This window comes from Lycium ferocissimum, chromosome 11, assembly GCF_029784015.1.
Source record: "Lycium ferocissimum isolate CSIRO_LF1 chromosome 11, AGI_CSIRO_Lferr_CH_V1, whole genome shotgun sequence".
NCBI lineage: Eukaryota > Viridiplantae > Streptophyta > Magnoliopsida > Solanales > Solanaceae > Lycium > Lycium ferocissimum.
The window spans coordinates 46531717-46539845 of NC_081352.1; positions in this window are offsets into that span (position 1 = coordinate 46531717).

Consider the following 8129-nt stretch of genomic DNA (forward strand, 5'->3'; position numbering starts at 1 on the left):
AGATTATTAGGTGTTAGACATGAATTTTCCTAACTAATCATTGACTAAATGGTACAAGTTTAAATAAGAAAATTACATATATCTAGGGGTGTACAAAGCAAACCGACAAACCGCACCAAACCGATAATTCGAACCAAACCGAGAAAAAAACCCAACTAGTGGTTTGGTTTGACTTAACTTGGTTTGGTTTTAAAAAGAAAAACCCGAACACTATTGGTTTGGTTTGGTTTTAATTAAAAAAAGTCAAATCGAATCAAACCAATTCGACATTACATTTATAAAATTTCAAACATATTTTATGCATAAAAATATTTATTTATAATGTAATTTATAAATGTTTCTTTAACTTTTTCATAGTTTTTTGTCTTTTAACATATTATTTCAAGCTTGGAATTAGAATTTTGAATGGTCCAATAAGTTTTATAACCTAATGATATTAGTAACTCAAATAAAACTCAACAAAAATCAAATCAATACTAACGCTAACAAAAGAAATTCATATCTAATACTGGAATGACAATAATTTTGATATCTATTCTTTAGTTTTATATTAGTGATACGATCCTACTTGGCACACCTTATTTCAAGACTTACATCCAAGGCCAAGATATGGAACTTCAAGCTCTATAAGCGGCATGGATGATAAGGATGGCGTTGAAGGCCTTTGGAAGCCCATACAAGCCCCATAATGAGGCCTATGATGTGTGGGAGGTGGCTTGGGTGAGGCTTGAAGAATAAGCTACTAGAAAGGGGACCAAATGCGTAAAGTGGCCAAATGTGCAAATAAGGACATTTCTGCAAATTGGCTACATGTGCAAACTTGGACAAGGTCGGGAGTTGGCTATTTGTGCAAAGAAGGTTATTCTTGCAAGAAGGCCATGCACGCAAGGTTGATTAGAGGGCCATCTATGCAAAGAGGGGCGTGTTTGGCCATTGAAGGCCAATTTTTGAATTGAAGACTACACTAAGAAGACTAGCCAAACAAGGTCTTTACTTCATTAAGGGTAGCATTGTAATTGCCTATTAGTCTTCTTTACTTAGCTTGTATATATAGCTTATCTTTCATTTCATTACTTAGATTTTGGATGATGAATATTTGAGTGATGATAGGATTATCATAGTTTGTTTAGCTAGGGTTTAGCTTAGTTTAGAAGCTTTAATGGTGGATTTCATTGTTGGTCTTTGAACCTTTAATTCCATTGATTTCATGAAGGGTTGTTCATTTGTGGATTTCAATTGAATTTCCCTTGCCTTGATTTCAAATAGTATAGGTTCTTTTAGGATTGAATTAGATTGGGAGGTGTTGGATTTAATATATCCAAGGTTGCCCATAAATTCACCCTAATTGGGTCTTGCTTTTATCCTCTTTTCTTCGTATCCTTTATTTTCCGCGTTTGAATTGGTTTGGTTTCATCCCTAAATCGATTCGTATCATTTGGTATCAGAGCTTAGGCTAGAGTGTTGTTTCTACAATCCTCAATCCCAAGTTTGAATTTTGAAAATCCCAAAAAAAAAAAAAATCCGAAAATTCCAAAAAAAAAAAAAAAAACCGAAAATTTGTTGTAGTTTTTTAGTGGATTTGAGGTCAAATTTGAGTTTCTTGATATTAAAAACCCTAGGTTTCAAATTTCGTGGCATTTGAAGGTGTTTTGAAGATTCTACCATTGTTGAAACTTGAAGGTTTGAAACTTGAAAGTGGGTCTTGGTGATTGAAGGAGAAATTGGCTTCAATTGGTGTTGGGCTTTGTTCTCCTAGTTGAGGGAAGCTTAGATCCGGATTTTGGTGCAAAAACAAGTTGATTTGAAGATAATTTGAAAATTGGGTGTTCTTTATGTTCTTGAGCATCTTCATATCTTCATAGGTGTTCTTGCAAAGTTTAGAAACTAACAAAGTGGGTTTAGTGATTCGGAGTTTATTTGGAGCTAATTTTTATTGGGGTTTGTTCTCCTAGTCAAGGAGGATTTAAATTTGAAATTTGAGAGAAAAATAAGTTAATTTGGGCATAGATTGAGTTTTGAGTGTTCATAAGCATCTTCATATCTTCATAGTGAGGAAGAAGACCAAAATGAGTGTTTGATCCAAAATTGTCAACTCAAAAGAGTGAAAAAGGTGCTTGTGTGGGCCCAATTCAAGTCTCCAAAAAAAAAAAAAAATCAAAAATATTTAATCCAATATTCTGATTTTTCAAAAAAAAAAAAAAAAAAAAAAAAGAAGAAATGGCCACGTCGTCTGCCACGTCAGCCGCTACTCAGCCCTGACGTCATCATCTGACGATCCTCTGACGCCCGCGTGGGGTCCAAATTCAGAGGCTTGATTTTTTTTCAACACTTACAAAATTTTTCCAAGTGTTGACAGATTTTGGTCCAACTTTGCGGGGGCCTATCTTTGTGTGTATAAGGAGTTACGGGGCCCATAATATATCAGAATTCAAGTTCGGAGAGTCTACTTTCCAAATCAACAAGCCGTTCGTGAATCTGAGCCCTGTAGAAAGAATTATGGGCGTTTCAAAAACATGCTGCAAGCAACTCCGAATTTTCTAAATGTTGGCCAAAAAAACTTCTCAAATTTTTGTAAGTGTTTGGCCAAGGTTTGTTCACTTCTTCTTCTCATTTCTTTGATTCTCCTAGCTAATTAACAACTAGTAATTGATCCTTACTTGGTTGTTAACTAGTTTTTGAGTCCGATTATTTCGTGCCAATTCTTTTCAAGCTTTTCTCATTTTAATATCGTTGAATCTTCTTGGCTCAAGTCCTTTTGTTTTATCGAGTCGTCCGTCTTTTCGATTAACAAGAATCTATTCCTCCACAAAAGGTTAGCAATCTTGTGAATTGATTTGGATTAAAAGGGTTCTTGACCAACCTTGGAAGAAGCTTAGGTTGAGAGGTAAGTTTGAGTCCAAATACGAGTGACGTGAGGAGCTTTTGCTACTAATCTTGTTTGCTCATTTTGTAGGTACATGAAGAGGAGACATAAGGAAAAGGAGAGATAAGGATGTCATCCATAGCTTCCGAGTCTTGTGATTTTGAAGGTTATGCCTCTAGCAATGGAGGATATGACTATGAGGGTGACAGAGGCTATGAGGGAGATGACATGGGATATGAGCATCACTATTCTTACAATGAATATGATGGTGATGGTGCTCATAGACCGAATGAAGAATATGGTCAATATGATCATAAATTGTACGAGGGTGAAGAATGCTACTCCGAGGGCAATTATGAGGCAACACCTCATGAGGCTTATGAAGAAGGAGTAGATGAGTATGAAAAAGGGTCATATGGTGGATACAAGCATGAAGAGTCTTATCCTACACACCATGGACATGGGGGTGAATTGAGGTATACTCCTTTCTCACACTTTCGATATGAACCAATTGGTGGGAACTTGCAAGAATGGGAAGAATGTGGTGATGATGAGCCTATTGACTATGCACTTTGTGGTGAGTATGCTTGTGAAGATAATGGGCTTGCATATAATTCTTATGAGGGGTCTTCTAATAGATATTCACGTGCATCGCCTTGTGATACTTCCTATTCCAAGCAAAATGGTATAAGTGTGTGGATTGGTTCGAGTAGGAGTAGTCCAAGGAGGAGAAGAGATTATACATTTCCTAATCCAAGAAACACAATGAAATATGATTCTTACCCTAAGCCGGAGGTGCCATGTTCTCAATATGGTTATGGTGTGGAGGGTAGGAGGAGAGAAGTGTTGACGGGAGGAGACCAACTTGTTGGTTATGGAAGTTCTTGTGGCGACTACTCAAGTCCGACATCTTATCCTAGTCCCGAGGTTATAACGACTAATCAAGAAAGTCGAATTCAAGAGATGGGAGATATGCCATCCATAGCAAGCTCATTGGCTATGATCATGAATCAAATATCGAGCTTGACATCGAAGATGGAAGGTATAGGTGGAGAGATGAAAAGTGTGGATGGCAAGTTGAAGGGTATGGATGAACGGATGGAACGCATATGCAAGGTGCAACGAATGAAGATAGAGAAGTCTAAGCCTTGTAAAGCGAAAGAGAGGAGTGAAGCGGAGGGTTCCCTTAACCCTTCCAAAGATGTACTTGACACTTTCCCTAACTCCTATGAAATTGTGAGAGAAAAGATTGAGAGGAGTAAGGGAGTGAAAAGTGACAACTCTAGAGAGGAAAAAGGAGAGGATGTGAGGAGTGATGTGAGGGAGTTGTCACAACCTTTATCTAACCCTTGTGACTTTTCTTTCTTCTCTAGTGGTCTTAATAATAGTACGGTATTCTCGGAAGCAAACCTAATGATGACCCTCAACCTTTGAAGGTTCTTGAGGTGGTTGAGAGCTTCTCGAAGGAGCAAACGAGCTCCAAAGTTGAAAACCAAGGCAAAGGAAGTGAATGTGAACTTCAAGGTAAAATAGCTAAGCTTAACACCACAAATGATGTGATTGATCATGTTGTTGAAGTGAGTGTAATTAATGGCTTGTCCTTAATTGAGCTTAATGAGTCTTTGCCTTGTGATGTGCCTAGTGCTATAATGACAATTGACAATGTAGTTGAAATGGATGGTCCAACACTAGTTGATCCTATTGATGACTATCTTGACTCTTCTCTTGAGTTCAAGTTGTGTCCACTTAGTGTTGATCCTCTTGGTTTGCATGTTAGTACATTGTCATATGAGATGTTAGGACACCCACTAGTTGATCCTAGCGATGACCGAATTGATTCTTCTAGCAAGATCAATTTGCGTCTAATTAGTAGTGTGATTGCTTGTGTTGATCAATTTGTTTGCTATGAAAATCCACTATTTGAGGAACCTTGTGATGTGCTTAATGACCCTCAATTTAGTGATGATATTGGTACAATTGATCATTTACCTAGTCGTGTGCATGAAAGTATTGTGGAAAGTGACCGTTGTCTTTATGAGAGTGGAATTGCATGTTTTGATATTTCAATGTTAATTGATCCTTCTCTCTTTATAGATAATGCGTTATTTGATATTGACATGACTATTGGGAATGATGAACCTAGTGGGATGTTTGGTAATGTTGAGCATTTGGTTTCTTTTGGAGACTATAATGTGACATATAACCCACTATGGAGTGATGACACTCTTTGCCATGATGGGGATCTTCCGTTGAAGGATTGTGATCCATTTGTGGGGAAGGAAAGTGTTATAAAGGAAGGTGATTCTTGTCTAGAAATTGAAAATTCTTCCTTTCATGTTCAACTTCATAATAGCCTATTGAATGATCTTATTCTTGAACCTAATAGTGAGGCTACATTGTGGGATGACATAGATGAGGAAGTTGTCTTAAGTGATACCTTTCTTTATTACTTGTTTGCATATCATGACGCTCTTATTTGTGTTGGGGGGTGCATCTTATGTTGGGGAAGGCACTTGTGGGGTAGTTGGTTGTTTTATTGATCCTAATAGGTGGCTATATTTCCCATTTGACCCGGGTGTTACCTTGTTAGATTTAGGAACACCTTATTTGGAAAATGAGTTCCCATGGTGCTTCTTGCCAAATAGAACCAATGTAGTATTACATGCTTCGTATTTTGCATCCATTGGTTTTATTACTCTATCCTCATGTCATTAACCTTGGAGGAATCAACTTCTTGATACCTCATGTGTGCACTTGATAGTCATGACTGCTATTAATGTGTGGTTGTACCACAAATTTATCCATCCTTGGCATGTATGTGTGGTTATTACTTTGTGTGCTAACCCTCAATCCTTGAGGAGTATGTTTTCGTATGTCTTCCCTTGGGTTTTGCTAGGTTCGGATTTGAGGACGAATCCTTTTAAAGAAGGGGAGGATGATACGATCCTACTTGGCACACCTCATTTCAAGACTTACATCCAAGGCCAAGATATGGAACTTCAAGCTCTACAAGCGGCATGGATGATAAGGATGGCGTTAAAGGCCTTTGGAGGCCCACAAGCCCCATAATGAGGCCTATGATGTGTGGGAGGTGGCTTGGGTGAGGCTTGAAGAAGAAGCTACTAGAAAAGGGGACCAAATGTGTAAAGTGGCCAAACGTGCAAATAAGGACATTTCGCAAATTGGCTACATGTGAAAACTTGGACAAGGTCGGGAGTTGGCTATTTGTGCAAAAAAGGTTATGCTTGCAAGAAGGCCATGCACGCAAGGTTGATTAGAGGGCCATCTATGCAAAGAGGGGTGTGTTTGGCCATTGAAGGCCAATTTTTGAATTGAAGACTACACTAAGAAGACTAGCCAAACAAGGCCCTTACTTCATTAAGGGTAGCATTGTAATTGCCTATTAGTCTTCTTTACTTAGCTTGTATATATAGCTTATCTTTCATTTCATTACTTAGATTTTGGATGATGAATATTTGAGTGATGATAGGATTATCATAGTTTATTTAGCTAGGGTTTAGCTTAGTTTAGAAGCTTTAATGGTGGATTCCATTGTTGGTCTTTGAACCTTTAATTCCATTGATTTCATGAAGGGTTGTTCATTTGTGGATTCCAATTGAATTTCCCTTGCCTTGATTTCAAATAGTATAGGTTCTTTTAGGATTGAATTAGAGTGGGAGGTGTTGGATTTAATATATCCAAGGTTGCCCATAAATTCGCCCTAATTGGGTCTTGCTTTTATCCTCTTTTCTCATCCCCTTTTCTTCGTATCCTTTATTTTTCCGCGTTTGAATTGGTTTGGTTTCATCCCCAAATCGATTCGTATCAATTAGTTTAGAAAGTGAAAATACATAACTTAATTTTATTTTTTTCTTTAATATCTAGTCATGTAATGAATGCTTATTAGCCGTACTTATTTTAGAATGACTTAGTACTTTTAGATTATGATCATTTTCTACATGCTTTATAAAATAGTTGTATTTATTGTAGTATGACTTAGTACTTTTAGATTATGATCATTTTATTTTATGCAATTTCATTAATTTTTTTCGTTGGATATTTTGGTACAATGTCATCTCTCATCACCTTTTGTGTTATGTTCTTAATAATTATCTTAACTAGATAGTCGTATCTTAGTAAGACTAAAAAAATATTTGAAGTACATGTTATATGTTTTATATGAAGACTTTACCGAAAAAAACTCGAAAAACCCGAGCAACCCGAAAAAACCGAGAAAATCCGAGGTTGAAAAACCCGACTTTTGTTGGTTTGGTTTATAGATTTAAAAACCCAATGCAATTGATTTGGTTTGGTCTTTAAAAAATCCGAACTAACCCGGTCCATGTACACCCCTACATATATCATGTCATTATTAGTTTAAAGTGACAATCGCATTATCCTCCTTCAAGTTTAGACTTGTAACATATACGATCTATTTGTGCTTTTGAAAACTACAGATATCTCCCTTCTTTCATATTTCACTTAACAAAACTATATCGTAATCTACAAATGGACAAGTTTTCCCTTGTTTGTTAATTCTATTTTTTTCTTTTACTTTGTATACTAACACTACCTTCTTTCATTGTAATTATTTTCTTATTAATTAAATACATGCATAAAGAAGTTAAGTGTTATGAAAGGATAAAAATAACACATAAGTGCAAACGTGCTATTTAGCATCATAGATTTGTTACAAAAAAGATGAAACAAGAGCAGGGGCGAAACTAACATGAAGGAAAAGAGTGAAATTAAATTCTGTTTATTAAAAAATTATTACTGTGTAAAATAGAGCAATTTTTTTTCATTATATCTAATTAGTTGCAGAATTTGAGATTAAGGGAAGTTTTAGTAACAAAGGAAGTTCAAAAGTTACTTTAGGCCATTGATAATGTTAGGTAGCATTTGATGTATTCCTTAATTCTATGTGTTTTTTTTCTTCTTATTTACAATCCAAAGGACAATTAGTTTGTTGGTTAGTATATTTAATTTTCAACCTCACTAGAGTCCGTCAAAAACAATTTGGAAATTGCACTTGAGAATGACGAAACCGAAACGTATTGTACCCCTTTGTTGATTCAGAATTGAGAAAAGAACAAATTTAAGGCTTGTTTAATCCAAGTTCATGCCCAATCCTTCTTTCACTAAAAGTGATAAAGTATGGAAATCCATTTTCTTTTTAGATAAATATGTAACCATGTTAATCAGATACTAAGAAATGAAAAAGTCTTTAACATTTTGTATTCTTAGTTCTAGGGGTGTACATGGA